The sequence below is a fragment of the Bufo gargarizans genome, chromosome 1 (assembly GCF_014858855.1).
Source record: "Bufo gargarizans isolate SCDJY-AF-19 chromosome 1, ASM1485885v1, whole genome shotgun sequence".
Classification (NCBI taxonomy): domain Eukaryota; kingdom Metazoa; phylum Chordata; class Amphibia; order Anura; family Bufonidae; genus Bufo; species Bufo gargarizans.
Window position 1 is genome coordinate 381,622,088 of NC_058080.1, and position 15,533 is coordinate 381,637,620.

General features: G+C 44.6%; 1 protein-coding gene across 5 annotated transcripts in view; it reads right to left on the minus strand.

Annotated features, from left to right (window-relative positions):
• B3GNT3 (UDP-GlcNAc:betaGal beta-1,3-N-acetylglucosaminyltransferase 3) overlaps positions 1-15,533 on the minus strand; it is a 213,237-nt gene that overhangs the window by 111,703 nt on the left and 86,001 nt on the right. For 2 of the 5 annotated variants that reach the window (XM_044270172.1, XM_044270191.1), the window contains exon 1: positions 13,622-13,906. The exons of 2 other annotated variants lie outside the window; for them this stretch is intronic. The gene's annotated coding sequence lies outside the window, so the exon portion shown is untranslated. Of the gene's footprint in view, positions 1-13,621; positions 13,907-15,533 lie in introns of those variants that run through there. One more of the 5 variants, XM_044270182.1, reaches the window with a different exon arrangement.

A 15,533-nucleotide genomic window follows, 5' to 3' on the forward strand; every position in this document is an offset into this window, starting at 1 on the left:
AGAGATATAAGCGTGTGGCGGATAAGAGACGTGTGCCTGGTCCGGACCTGAATGTGGGTGATCTGGTGTGGTTGTCTACAAAGAATATCAAACTGAAGGTTTCCTCCTGGAAGTTGGGTCCTAAGTTTATTGGGCCTTACAAGATCTTGTCCGTCATCAATCCTGTTGCCTTCCGTCTTGATCTTCCTCAGACTTGGAAGATCCATAATATTTTTCACAAGTCCCTATTAAAACCTTATGTCCAACCCACTGTACCCTCCTCTCTGCCTCCTCCTCCGATTATTGTTGATGGTAATTTTGAATTTCAGGTCTCTAGGATTGTGGATTCTCGCATTATCCGTGGTTCTTTTCAGTACCTCGTTCATTGGGAGGGTTATGGTCCTGAGGAGAGGATGTGGGTCCCAGTGGCAGACATTAAGGCCACTCGTCTCATCAAGGCTTTCCATAGGTCTCATCCTGAGAAGGTGGGCTCTGAGTGTCCGGAGTCCACCCGTAGAGGGAGGGGTACTGTCACCGCCAGTCCTTTGAGAAGGTCTTGCAGACGTTCTTCTCTATCTCTTGTATGATGTTCTTTGTTTTGGTTTCACTCTCTCATCTCCTTTCCTTTTGCCAGGTGCCACTTAGGCTACTTTCACACTAGCGTTCGGGTGTCCGCTTGTGAGCTCCGTTTGAAGGGGCTCACAAGCGGCCCCGAACACATCCGTCCAGCACTTATGCATTTTAAGTGGACGCGGATCCGCTCAGAATGCATCAATCTGGCAGCGTTCAGCCTCCGCTCCGCTCAGCAGACGGACACCTGAACGCTGCTTGCAGCGTTCGGGTGTCCGCCTGGCCGTGCGGAGGCGTGCGGATCCGTCCAGACTTACAATGTAAGTCAATGGGGACGGATCCGTTTGAAGATGACACACTATGGCTCAATCTTCAAACGGATCCGTCCCCCATTGACTTTCAATGTAAAAGTCTGGACGGATCCGTTCAGGTTACTTTCACACTTAGAATTTTTTTTACAATATAATGCAGACGGATCCGTTCTGAACAGAGCCACCGTCTGCATTATATAAACGGATCCGCTCTGAACGCTAGTGTGAAAGTAGCCTTATTCAGACTAATCCTTTTCCTTTATATTCCCTCCCATACTGCCTCACTTTGCGGTTTATATTACTTCCTGGATGAAGTGGTCTTTGCTGGAGGCTGTGTCTGCTGTTTGTTCAGATAAGTCCTTTACTTTATTGTGTTTCCTTGCTGGCTTGATTCTAGGTGACCCTGACTCAGTCTGTATTAAGTGCAGGGAGCCGGTGGTCGTGTCTCCTCACTATTATAGGGTTTTCAGGTGTCACACAATCCTAGGTACGAGGGCATGCAACCGTCTACCATAAAGACCTTTGCAGCGTTCGGGTGTCCGCCTGGCCGCGCGGAGGCAAACGGATCCGTCCAGACTTACAATGTAAGTCAATGGGGACGGATCCGTTTGAAGTTGACACAATATGGCTCAATTTCAAACGGATGTAAAGTCTGGACGAATCCATCTGAGTAACTTTCACACTTAGAATTTTTTCTAAAATATAATGCAGACGGATCCGTTCTGAACGGATCCCATCGTCTGCATTATAGGAGCGGATCCGTCTGTGCAGACACCAGACGGATCCGCTCTGAACGCAAGTGTAAAAGTAGCCTTAGTTTGGGATCAAGCCAGTCACTTGTTTATTTATAAGTTCCAGCTTTCTGCTAACTTCCTCCGTGACAATTTCACCTTAAGGACTTGGCCATTTTTTGCAAATCTGACCAGTGTCACTTTAAATGCTGATAACTTTAAAACGCTTTGACTTATCCAGGCCAATCTGAGATTGTTTTTTCGTCACATATTGTACTTCATGACACTGGTAAAATGAAGTAAAAAAAGAAATCATTTTTTAAAAATACCAAATTTACCAAAAATTTGTAAAAAATTGCAAATTTCCAAGTTTCAATTTCTCTAGAAATACATAGTAATACCTCCAAAAATAGTTATTACTTTACATTCCCCATATGTCTCCTTCATGTTTGGATCATTTTGGGAATGACATTTTATTTTTTGGGGATGTTACAAGGCTTAGAAGTTTAGAAGCAAATCTTGACATTTTTCAGAAATTTTCAAAAACCCAATTTTTAGGGACCAGTTCAGGTCTGAAGTCACTTTGCGAGGCTTACATAATAGAAACCACCCAAAAATGACCCCATTCTATAAACTACACCCCTAAAAGGTATTCAAAACTGATTTTACTAACTTTGTTAACCCTTTAGGTGTTCCACAAGAATTAATGGTAAATAGAGATACGATTTCAAAATTTCACATTTTTGGCAGATTTTCCATTTTAATAATTTTTTTCCAGTTACAAAGCTAGGGGTTAACAGCCAAACCAAACTCAATATTTATTGTAGTTTACAGAAACACCCCATATGTGGTCATAAACCACTGTACAGGCACACGGCAGGGCGCAGAAGTAAAGGAATGCCATACGGTTGTTGGGAGGCAGGTTTTCCTGGACTGTTTTTTTTGACACCATGTCCCATTTGAAGCCCCCCCGTTGCACCCCTAGAGTAGAAACTCCATAAAAGTGACCCCGTCTAAGTAACTACACCCCTCAAGGTATTCAAAACTGATTTTACAAACATCGTTAACCATTTAGGTGTTCCACAAGAGTTATTGGCAAATGGAGATGAAATTTCAGAATTTAAATTTTTGGGCAAATTTTCCATTTTAATCCATTTTTCCCAGTAACAAAGCAAGGGTTAAGAGCCAAACAAAACTCAATATTTATGGCCCCGATTCTGTGGTTTACAGAAACACCCTATACGTGGTCGTAAACAGCTGTACGGGAACACGGCAGGGCGCAGAAGGAAAGGAATGCCATACGGTTTTTGGAAGGCAGATTTTGCTGGACAGTTTTTTTTTACACCATGTCCCATTTGAAGCCCCTCTGATGCACCCCGAGTAAAAACTCCAAAAAAGTGGCCCCATTTTAGAAACTACGGGATAGGGTGGCAGTATTGCTGGTACTAGTTTAGGGTACATATGAGTTTTGGTTGCTCTATATTACACTTTTTGCTCTATATTACCGGTTTTTTGTTATTTACAAAATTTATCTGACAGGTTAGATCATGTGATATTTTTATAGACAAGGTTTTCACGGATGTGGCGATACCTAATATGTATACTTTTTATTTAATTTATAAAGTTTTACACAAGTATTTTTGAAGCAAAAAAAAATCATGTTTTAGGGTTTCCTTAGGCTACATGCATATGCACATGTGTTTTGCGGTCCGCAAAAAAAGGATGACGTCCCGTATGACATCCGTTTTTTTTTGCGGATCCGTTTTTTTTTTTGCGGATCCATTGTAATAACGCCTATCCTTGTCCGCAAACTAGAAAAAAATAGGACATGCACAATTTGATTTGCGGAGCAACGGAAAGTACATACTGATGTGGACAGCACACGGTGTGTTGTCCGTGTTTTTTGCGGACCCATTGAAATGAATGGGTCCGCATCCTATCCGCAAAAAAAACGGATTGGACACGGAAAACAAAATACAGTCGTGTGCATGAGTCCATGCGGGATGAGGTGACGGTTAGATTGGTACTATTTTGGTGGACAAACGCCTTTTTGATCGCTTGCTATTGTACTTTTTGTGATGTAAGGTGACAAAAAATGGTTTATTTAGCACAGTTTTTATTTACATTTTTTTACGGTGTTCATCTGAGGGGTTAGGTCATGCGATATTTTTATAGAGCGACGCGGCGATACCTAATATGTGTGAGAAGAAGTCTGGGATCCAAAGGTATTGGGCCGCTTTGCGCATCTAGGCTGCAAAAAAGTGTCACACATGTGGTATCGCCGTACTCAGGAGAAGTTGGGAAATATGTTTTGTTGTGTCATTTTACATATACCCATGCTGGGTGAGATAAATATCTTGGTCAAATGCCAACTTTGTATAAAAAAATTCTAAAGAGCACCCTTCGGATTTCACCGGCCATTTTTTACAGATTTTGATTTCAAACTACTTTGCATGCATTTGGGCACCTAAAATGCCAGGGCAGTATAACTACCCCACAAGTGACCCCATTTTGGAAAGAAGACACCCCAAGGTATTTCGTGATGGGCATAGTGGGTTCATGGAAGTTTTTATTTTTTGTCACAAGTTAGTGGAATATGAGACTTTGTAAGAAAAAGAAAAAAGAAAAATCATCATTTTCCGGTAACTTGTGACAAAAAATAAAAAGTTCTTCGAACTCACTATGCCCATCAGTGAATACCTTAGGGTGTCTACTTTCCAAAATGGGGTCATTTGTGGGGTGTTTGTACTGTCTGGGCATTGTAGAACCTCAGGAAACATGACAGGTGCTCAGAAAGTCAGAGCTGCTTCAAAAAGCGGAAATTCACATTTTTGTACCATAGTTTGTAAACGCTATAACTTTTACCCAAACCATTTTTTTTTTACCCAAACTTTTTTTTATCAAAGACATGTAGAACAATAAATTTAGCGAAAAATGTATATATGGATGTCTTTTTTTTGCAAAATTTTACAACTGAAAGTGCAAAAAAAAATCGTTACATTTCGATTAATAACAAAAAAAGTAAAAATGTCAGCAGCAATAAAATACCGCCAAATGAAAGCTCTATTAGTGAGAAGAAAAGGAGGTAAAATTCATTTGGGTGGTAAGTTGCATGACCGAGCAATAAACGGTGAAAGTAGTGTAGTGCAGAAGTGTAAAAAGTGGCCTGGTCATTAAGGGGGTTTCAGCTAGCGGGGCTGAAGTGGTTAAAGAGGTTGTCCGGTCCCAAAATCAAAATTCTTTTTATGTGCTCCTAACAACCCTCTCCATGCATACATATGCCCCCAATACCTGTTTTTCATGTCTGAGCTTTCCTTTCCCGCTGGAAGACAGCACATTATCCTGGCAGATCTATTACTTTCTCCCCTTCTTGTTTTGTTGAATAGATAACTTTATTGATACACAAGCCTGGCTGCACTGCACAGAGATGAGTCACAGGCTGGCCACGCCCCCTACTCTGCTCTGTCTGCAGCAGCCACACCTACTACAACTCCTGTGTCTTTCTACACCCAGACATGAATCTACTTCTCACTCAGTGTCTAAATCCCATTACTGACTGTCCATAGGCTCTGCCCTCATGTGTATCTAATCCTATCCTGTGTGATACAGCCTGCTGAGCTGTGTATCTAATCCCATCACTGACAGTCCACAGGCTCTTCCCTCACCATCTCCAGAGTGTGAAAAACAGCTTGAATCAGCAAACGTATCCAATCACATCTGTATCTAATCATATCCTGTGTGCAGGGGCGTACATAGAAATCACCGGGCCCCATAGCAAGAATCTGAATTGGGCCCCCTAACCCTGCCCACTACCCACCCCTGGCCCATCGTGGGTAGGGCTGCAGTAAACGATTACCGTATTTTAGCAATCGAGTATTCTACCAATTAATTGAGTACTCTGATAAGAAAAACCTTCTTGCTTTATAAAAAACTATATTTTTATTTGTTACAGTGGCACAGCAAATAATCATGACTCCAACCCCAGCTGGGTGCCTACCTGTAGGAGCTGGGCCTCATACTCAGGACTCTGGGAAAGCTGGGTGCCTACCTGTAGGAGCTGGGCCTCATACTCAGGACTCTGGGAAACCTGGGTGCCTACCTGTAGGAGCTGGGCCTCATACTCAGGACTCTGGGAAAGCTGGGTGCCTACCTGTAGGAGCTGGGCCTCATACTCAGGACTCTGGGAAAGCTGGGTGCCTACCTGTAGGAGCTGGGCCTCATACTCAGGACTCTGGGAAAGCTGGGTGCCTACCTGTAGGAGCTGGGCCTCATACTCAGGACTCTGGGAAAGCTGGGTGCCTACCTGTAGGAGCTGGATCTTATACTCACTGGGACTAAACGGAGAGCGGGGCGGTGCCACTCAGAATGAGAAACCACAGCAGAAACTGCATGGTGTCATGGGATAGGCGGTGGTGTGAAGTACCAATAAAATAGTAAAATGCATAACGTTACGTGCAGCTTCTGGGAGATGCGTCTAGCTCCCTATGGAGGCACAAAACATCACTGACCACCGCCGAGGTCTGCAGTCAGGGTGCCCTGTCAGACACGTTCCTCCCCCTCACCGGTCGCCGCGGGTGTCCTGTCCCCGGCCTCTCGCTCTCATGTCCACTCCTCACTTTGAATTTAAACATCCTGCAGCCTCCAGCACTTGCACTTAGTGTTACTTAGGAAACGGGGCGGCCAGCCGGCTAAAAGACGCGTGTGATATTTTTTCCCTTCTTTCAATAAACTTTATTGTTCAGTACAATTAGGGGGGAGGCAAGGGAGAACACAAGTGGGCGGGCCACGGACCACCTCATTGCCGGCCCATATTATCTATGAATAAACTGTCTATGCGGAATAGGAGAAGGGGGCGGGCCCTTCAATGCGCTCCGGGCCCCCCTGTGCCACGGGCCCCATAGCAACGGCGTGGTCTGCCTATATTGGCAGTATGCCACACCCTGTGTGATATAGCCTGCTGAGCGGTGTATCTAATCCCATCACTGACAGTCTGCAGGCTTTTCCTTCACCATCTTCAGAGTGATAAATAGCTGGAATCAGCAAGCATATACAATCACATCTGTATCTAATCCTATCCTGTATGTGTGCCTGATACACATCCTATTGTGTTCGATACTGCCTGCTGAAGTGTATATCTAATCCCATTTTGTATGATATTGCCTGCTGAACTGTGTATCTAATCACATCTTCTATGATACTGCCTGCTGAGCTGTGTATCTAATCCCATTTTGTATGATACTGCCTGCTGAGCTGTATATCTAATCCCATTTTGTATGACACAGCCTGCTGAGTGGTGTATCTAAGCCTATCTTGTATGATCCTGCCTGTTGAGCAGTTTATCTAAACCCTTATGCACACGACCGTATCTATTTTGCGATCCACAATTTTGGCAGTCCCATTGAGTTCTATGGATTTGAGGTCCTCATTTTGAAGACCAGAATAGGACATGTTCTGTCTTTACTGGAACCGACATACGAATGTAAAAAACACACTGATGACGTCCCTGTGCTTTCCACATCCGTATGTCAGTTGTGCGAAAGATAGAACATTTCCTATATTCTGGTCCTCATAATGCAGATCTAAAACCCATAGAACTCAATGGAACTGCAAAAATAATGTGAATCGCACACGGACAGCAACCTTAATTAGTGGATCCGCGACTTGCAGACCGCAAAACAGACACGGTTCTGTGCACGAGCCCTATCACTTATACTCAGCGCCCATAACAATGACATCCACAGTGCCCCCATAACAGTGACGTCCACAGTGCCCCCATAACAGTGACGTCCACAGTGCCCCCATAACAGTGACGTCCACAGTGCCCCCATAACAGTGACGTCCACAGTGCCCCCATAACAGTGACGTCCACAGTGCCCCCATAACAGTGACGTCCACAGTGCCTCCATAACAGTGACGTCCACAGTGCCTCCATAACAGTGACATCCACAGTGCCTCCATAACAGTGACATCCACAGTGCCTCCATAACAGTGACATCCACAGTGCCCCATAACAGTGACATCCACAGTGCCCCCATAACAGTGACATCCACAGTGCCTCCATAACAGTGAAGTAGAAAAAAGCAAGAGTGGTGTGCTCACCTGGCTGTGATATGAAAGGAAGCACGGGCAACACCGGGAGCTTTGGCATGAAGTTAAGCATCCAAATAAAGCAGCGGAAAAGTCCAGCTTCCAAACAATCGTGGCAACTTTATTATTTCAGTGCATTAAAAACAGCCCATAACAGTGACATCCACAGTGCCCCTAGTGCCATCCAATGCCCCCTTGAGCCATCCATTGCCCCCATTGTGCATTCATTACCCCCTTGGGCCATCCAGTGCCTCCTGTTTGCCATCCAGTACCCCCTTGTGCCATCCAGTGCCCCACTTGTGCCATCAATTGACCCCCCTTGTGCCATCCAGTTCCCCTATTGTGCAAACCATTGCCCCCTTGTGCCATTCATTATCCCCTTGTGCCATCCAGTTCCCCTATTGTGCCAACCATTGCCCCCTTGTGCCATCCAGTGCCCCCTGTGCAGTGGCGACTCTAGGAACAATATATAGGGGGGCACATAAGATACCACAGTCAAAAATGGGGGGGCACTAATAATTTTCACCACTTAATCATACTACTGAAAAAAAACTAAATAAGTATATATAAATAAGATTACAAAATACGATGGTATTTCGGTACGCAGGGATACCTTAAGTCATGTGATATTTTTATAGACCAGGTTCTTACAGATGCGGCGATACCTTTTATTTATTTCACTTTAGCACAATAATAGCAGTTTTGAATAAAAGAAAATCATATTTTAGTGTCTCCATTGTCTGAGAGTGATAGCTTTTTTATTTTTTGATCGATTGTCTTAGATAGGGTCTCCTTTTTTTGTGGGATGAGATGGTGGTTTGATTGGTACTATTTTGGGGGCATATGCCTTTTTGATCGCTTGGTATTACACAAATTCTGATGTATGGGGAAAAAAAATGGCTTTTTTGACATTTTTTTTTTTTTTTTACCCCCGGAGGGGTTAGGTCATGTGATATTTTTATAGACTTACGGATGCGGCAATACCTAATATGTATACTTTATTTATTTATTTAATTTTACCACAATAAAAGCGTTTTGGAAAAATAATAATGTTTTAGAGTCATATTTATTTATTTTTTGGGGGCGATTGTCTCATGTAGGGACTCATTTTTTACGGGATGAGGTGACTGTTTGAATACCATTTTTGGCGCACATATGACTTTTTTGATCACTTTTATTGTTTTTTTTTGGGAAGTAAGGTGGGCAAAATTTAAATTTCATCATAGTTTTTTCTTTTATGGCATTCACCGCGCGGGGAAAGTAACATGACCTTTTCAGAGATCAGGTCGTTGCGGTGATATTAAACATGTGTAGTGTATTTTTTTTAATCAGTGATAAATGTGCGGCCATCCATAAAATGAGGAGGGGGCACATTGAGGGCTGCAGGGGGACATTATATATACATTTTAGAAGGTTCTGATTCCCTCAGTCACAGACTGCGGGGATCAGAACCTGTCAGCAGGCATTAGGATCGTCTGATTGGCGGGTGGGCAAGGGATAATCTAGGGGGGGGCCTCTGTGGCTGATCGCTATGCTGTCACTCCTGCACAGCGCTTACATCGCGCTGTGCAGGAGTCAGTACAGGCTTCACATAGAAGCCTGTACAATACAAAGAGCAGCCAGCAGTCCTGCATATGTGCATTCAGCCTAGTTCACTGTGAAGACGGCCGCCCGGAGCTTTCTGCAGCAAGAGGCAGTGACATCACTCATGACGATCCGTCTCCTGCTGGAGAAAGGAAGAGAAGAAGACGGACTTCGGCCGGAAGCACAGAAAAGCCATCTGGAGGGACCACGTGACCGGGAGGCAGATCTCAAGAATGGCTGCACTCTGGAATTTAAGTATGCGAGCAATAATCTTTCCTCCACAGGTTAGCATGTAATAGCAACAAAAAAAGGTAAGCCTGGAGAACCCCTTTAATGAAAGCTGTTATTAGAAGGTAATTACAGATCTTTTGGCAATCATTGACAGACTAACTATACATGCCTAGTTTTAATAAACTAGCAAAAAGCAAAAAAAAAAAAATAGGACAGTTACACTTTAAACTGTCAGCTGAAACCACTGTTCTTGGCGGGTTTGGCCTTAAATGGGTTGCAAATAGCATTTATCATGTAGTTAAAGTTAAAGGGGTTGTCTGGGTTCAGAGCTGAACCCGGACATCCCTCCATTTTCACCCAAGCAGCCCCCCTGACTTGAGCATCGGAGCAGTTCATGCTCCAATATTCTCCTTTGCCCTGGGTGAAAATGGAGGTGACGTCACCGAACACACTGCCAGGTGGAAGCTTCCGCCCGGCAGTGTGTTATGATAAACAAAAGAGCCCGTGCCCTGCACGATCTAGCACAGGGCAAGGGAGCGCATCGGAGCATGAGATGCTCCGATGCTAGCCTCAGGGGGGCTGCCTGGGTGAAAATAAGGGTATGTCCGGGTTCAGCTCTGAACCCGGACAGCCCCTTTAATGCAAGGCACTTACTAATTTATTGTTATTATCCATATTGCTTCCTTTGCTGGCTGGATTCATTTTTTTAATTACATTATACACTGATTGTTTCCATGGTTACGACCACCGTGGAATCCAGTAGTGATGGCCGTGCTTGCACACTATAGGAAAAAGCGGTAGCCTATCTGTGCTCCCATGTTCCTGGCCACCAGAGAGTCCAGCGCTTTTTCCCATAGGATGCAAGCATGACCACTGCTGATGCATTGCAGGGTGGTCGTAACCATGGAAGCGAGCAGTGTATAATTTGATGGAAAAATGAATCCAGTCAGCAAAGGAAGCAATATAGACAATCACAATACATTAGTAAGTCGCTTTTCAATGAAAAATAAAAAAGTTAAGACTGTTGAATGTGACAATGCAAAAATGAAAAAAATCCAATGGCCTTAAGTAGCATTTTAGGTACTAAAGGGGTTTATGTAACTGCCATCCACAGGATAGGACATAACGTAGGATGAGTTCACACTTCAGTTATTTGATCATTTATTTCCATCAGTTAGGGCTCATGCACACAAACGTTTTTTGCGTTCTGTATACGGGCCGTATTTTGATTCCGTATAAGGAACCATTCATTTCAACGGGTCCGCAAAAGATGCGTTCCGTGGCCCCGCAAAAATTATGAGGCATGTCCTATTCTTGTCCGTTTTGCGGACAAGAATAGGCATCTCTATAATGGGCCTCCTGTTCCGTTCTTTAAATTGTGGAAGGCACACGGGCGGCATCCGTTTTTTGCAGATCCGCATGAGCCATTATTCTGAGCCAAAACTGGGTGCGGGTCAAAAACACAGCGGATCTTTCCACTATATACCTTATCACTTTGTGGACTTTGCTACTGATGAAGGAATAACTGATTAAATAACTGAAGTGTGAACTCAGCCTAAGGGCTGTTTCACACGAGCGGATGCCGTGCGTGACATCCGCTCCATGAATGACAGCCAAGACCCGATGCGGACAGCAGAAGCACGGAGCAGTAACATGACTGATAATGCTCTGTGCCTCTCTGTGATCTCTTTACTACGAAATCACAGTGAGATAAAGATGTCACTGTGACTTCGTAGTATAGAGGTCACAGAGAGGCACGGAGCATTATCAATCATGTTACTGCTCCCTGCTCCTGCAGTCCGCATCGGGTCTTGGCTGTCATTCACGCAGCGGATGTCACGCACGGCATCCACTCGTGTGAAACAGCCCTAAGGGCTCATGTACATAGACATGTGCTGGCCTGACCCGTATTGCAGCCCGCAAAAAGAGGTTCAGTAATATACAGGCACCGGTTGTTTGTGCACCGTATCGCAGATGCAGAACCATTCACTTCAATGGGTCCACAATTCGGAAGACACTACGGAGTGCTTCGCGAGTGGAGCTGGTGCTATAGCCACCATGTACCTGCTGTTTCATATAGCAGGCACCCGCAGCACCTGAGCACGTAAAAACCCAAAAGCGGAGATCGGGAGAGCCAGAGCATGTTCGCAGCAGCCCGTCCTCCTGTGTGACAGGAGGCTGCTGCTTAGGAATTCCTATGAAGCCTCTCCATAGAAACACAGAAAAATCCAATGCTAATCCATTAGAGTCTATTAGAATAGCAATACAAAGATTGCTTGTTATAGTTTTCTATGGGAAGGTTTTTATAAATAAAAAAAATAAAAAAAAAATTCAACTCACTACACTTTCCCCAAAATGAAAAGAAAAAAACATTAAAAATCACCGCTTTTTGGTCACTTCTCTTCCCCAAATAATAGGATAAAAAGTGATTTTAAAAAAAATCATAAAATGGTAAATAAAATGGATACCAAAATGGTATCATTGAAGAGTACAGATTGCCCCCCAACAAAAAAAACAAGCGCTCTGAGCTTTAGGCCTCATGCACACGACCGTTGTGCGTTTTGCAGTCCGCAAAAGACGGATGGCGTCCGCGTGCGTTCCGGAACGGCACGGACAGCCATTGTTATAACTGCCTATTCTTGTCCGCAAAACGCCACCACACGATTTGCCATTTTTCTGTCCCCTTTTCCCACCCAAAAAATTTAAATAACAGTGATCAAAAAGTCGCACATACCACAAAAATGGTACCAATAAAAACTGCAGTCCATTCCTCAAAAAAACAGCCTTCATACAGCTCTCTAGACCAAAATATAAAAAGTCATGGCTGTTTTTTAGCGAAGGTTTTTATTTTTTTTTAAGTAGTAAAACAAAAACTCTGGTATCGCTGTATTTATATTGCGCCGCAGAATAAGAACCTCATGTCATTTTTGCCACACAGTCAACGCCGTGATATCAAACCCCCAAAAACCTAGGCGGAATTGTGGGGGGGGTTTTTCCATTCAAAAGGCGGAAACGCCCACAGCCAGTATCCGTGTCTTGCGGATCCGCAATTTGCGGACGGTAAAATACATACGGTCGTCTGAAGGAGCTCGTAATCGAATGTTTTGTGGTTTGTGTGTTTTTTATAATTGGAGCCTATGGCGACAGATGCCAGAGTATAGCATCCATATGAGGTATCCCTTTAAGGGCTCATGCACATGACTGTGTGTATTTTGCAGTCCGCAAAACACGGATCCTCAAAAAACAATCCGTCTGCATTCCGTATTTTGCGTAACAGAACAGCTGGCCCCTAATAGAACAGTCCTATCCTTGTCTCTTTTGTCCGTAATGCGGACAATAATAGGACATGTTCTATTTTTTTTGTGGAATGGACATACGGAAACAGAATGTACATGGAGTAACTTTTTTTTTGTGTTTGTGGACCCATTGAAATGAATGGTTCCCCCCCCCCACCCCCCAAAAAAAACGGAACAGACACAGAAAAAAAAATACGCAAAACACAGAGCCACAAAAAATATGGATGACGTCCGTGTGACATCTGTGTTGCATACATTTTTTTGCGGATCCATTGTAACAATGCCTGTGTTTGTCCGCAAAATGGACAAGAATAAGACATATTCTATCTTTTTTGCGGGGCTATGGAACGGACATACGGATGTGGACAGCATGGTGTGCTGTCCGCATTTTTTTGCGGACCCATTGAAATGAATAAATCAGCATCCTATCCTCAAAGAATGCGGGCCAAAAAACACCGTTGTGTGAATAGGGCCTAACTGTGGGATAAAATCGTGATGTGAACGCACATAGGTGTGAACTAAAGGCTGGCATTTCAACTGAACTGGGTAAAAGCGCAGGTGGCTATAATTTGGACCGTTTTTTCGCAGCATGTGAACACAGCCACAGTGCCCTATATTAGGTTTTCCTGTCACACACAGGAGCCCTTCTCCACCACCATATTTCCCGACACTCCCTGCACAGTTCCCTTCCCCTCAGGGCTGCAGTTCCAGATAGAAGTCTATGGAGCAGCCCCTCTTTCCACACCGTCCAGTTTGGTCATTTCCCCTCATAGGCGCTCCCTGGTTTCTTCCTCCTTATCGCCCCCCTCACTTTTAGGACCGTTGCACGTACCTCACAAGGAGCCTTTGGCAGGTACCTTAGAGAAGTCTCGGGGACGGGGAGGAGTGTGCGAGCAGGAAGGCGCTGGAGGGAGGAGAGCGTGTTTTAAGCTGCAAAATGAGGGCTCACCTTTGCCCCAGCGTCGCAGCTCGTTCTATAGAGGCATGCCTGTAGTTTAGCAGGTGGTCGTCTTCTTCCTTCGTTTGGGGGTCCCTGGGTTCCTATGGGCAATTGCCCGGGGCCCCGATCCTGCTTCAGTCCCGCCCCAGATAGCGGAAGGCTGAGCAGCCTGGACTCCAGAGTGGGGAATTCCCCGGTTAGGAGTCCCTGCTCTGACTCCATACATGGACATCTGCGTATATGGAGTCAGCGGTATCCACATGAACAGAAGGTTCTTGTCCTCAATGTAGAAGCTTGTGAGTTCAAATCCCTACACAAACTTAAAAAAAACAGAGGCTAAATAAAACTTAAATACATAGTGTTCCCAGCAGTGAAAACTTGCAAAAAATAAAATATGATCCAATAACACCCGTATTAGCCTACACCAACTTTTTTAACTTGTGTAACCAGTATTTAAAAAAAAAATCTGCACATTATAGGTAAAGTCTTTAACCACTGGATTATGGAGCTGAATACTGAGCTACTGTTAAAACACCTCACAGCAGTTTCTTTTGTATAATACAAGAGAAACATCTATGCTGTTTTTAACAGAAGAGAAACTTCTATGAGGTTTTTCAGTAATGACTTAGCATTAAGCTCTACAGTCCAGTGGTTAAGGTTCTTCCCTTTAATGTAGAAGATTATATGAGTTCAAATCCCTAAAGAAACTTCTTAAAAATAGAGGCTGAAAAAACTTAAATATACAGTGAAAAATGTTATTTTCTTGAGAAAAAAAATTAGCAAGATGTAAAATATGATCAAATAACACGTATTAGGCTACTTTCACACTAGCGTTCGGGCGGATCCGTTCTGAACGGATCCGCCCATAATAATGCAGACGGAGGCTCCGTTCAGAACGGATCCGTCTGCATTATATTAGCTAAAAAAAGCTAAGTGTGAAAATAGCCTGGGACGGATCCGTCCAGACTTTCAATGTAAAGTCAATGGGGGACGGATCCGCTTGAAGATTGAGCCACATTGTGGCATCTTCAAACGGATCCGTCCCCATTGACTTACATTGTAAGTCTGGACGGATCCGCACGCCTCCGCACGGCCAGGCGGACACCCGAACGCTGCAAGCAGCGTTCAGCTGTCCGCCTGTCCGTGCGGAGGCGAGCGGAGCGGAGGCTGAACGCCGCCAGACTGATGCAGTCTGAGCGGATCCGCCTCCATTCAGACTGCATCAGGGCTGGACGGCTGCGTTCGGGTCCGCTCGTGAGCTCCTTCAAACGGAGCTCACGAACGGAAACCCGAACGCTAGTGTGAAAGCAGCCTTAGCCTACACCATCCATTTTAATTGTGTAACCAGTAGTTTTGAAAATGTTTCTGTGAGGATTTGAACTCTCAACCTTCTATATTACAGGTATAAACCTTAACCACTGGGCTATAGAGCTCAATACTGAGTTATTGCTCAAAAACCTCATAGAAGTTTCTCTCGTATAATACCGGAAAAACTATGAGGTTTTTCACCAAAAATCTAGCATTGAGTTCTACAGCCCAGTGGTTAAAGGGCTTCTGTCACCCCACTAAGGCTACTTTCACACTAGCGTTCGGCTGTCCGCTCGTGAGCTCCGTTTGAAGGAGCTCACGAGTGGACCCGAACGCCTCCGTCCAGCCCTGATGCAGTCTGAATGGAGCGGATCCGCTCAGACTGCATCAGTCTGGCGGCGTTCAGCCTCCGCTCCGCTCGCCTCCGCACGGACAGGCGGACAGCTGAACGCTGCTTGCAGCGTTCGGGTGTCCGCCTGGCCGTGCGGAGGCGAGC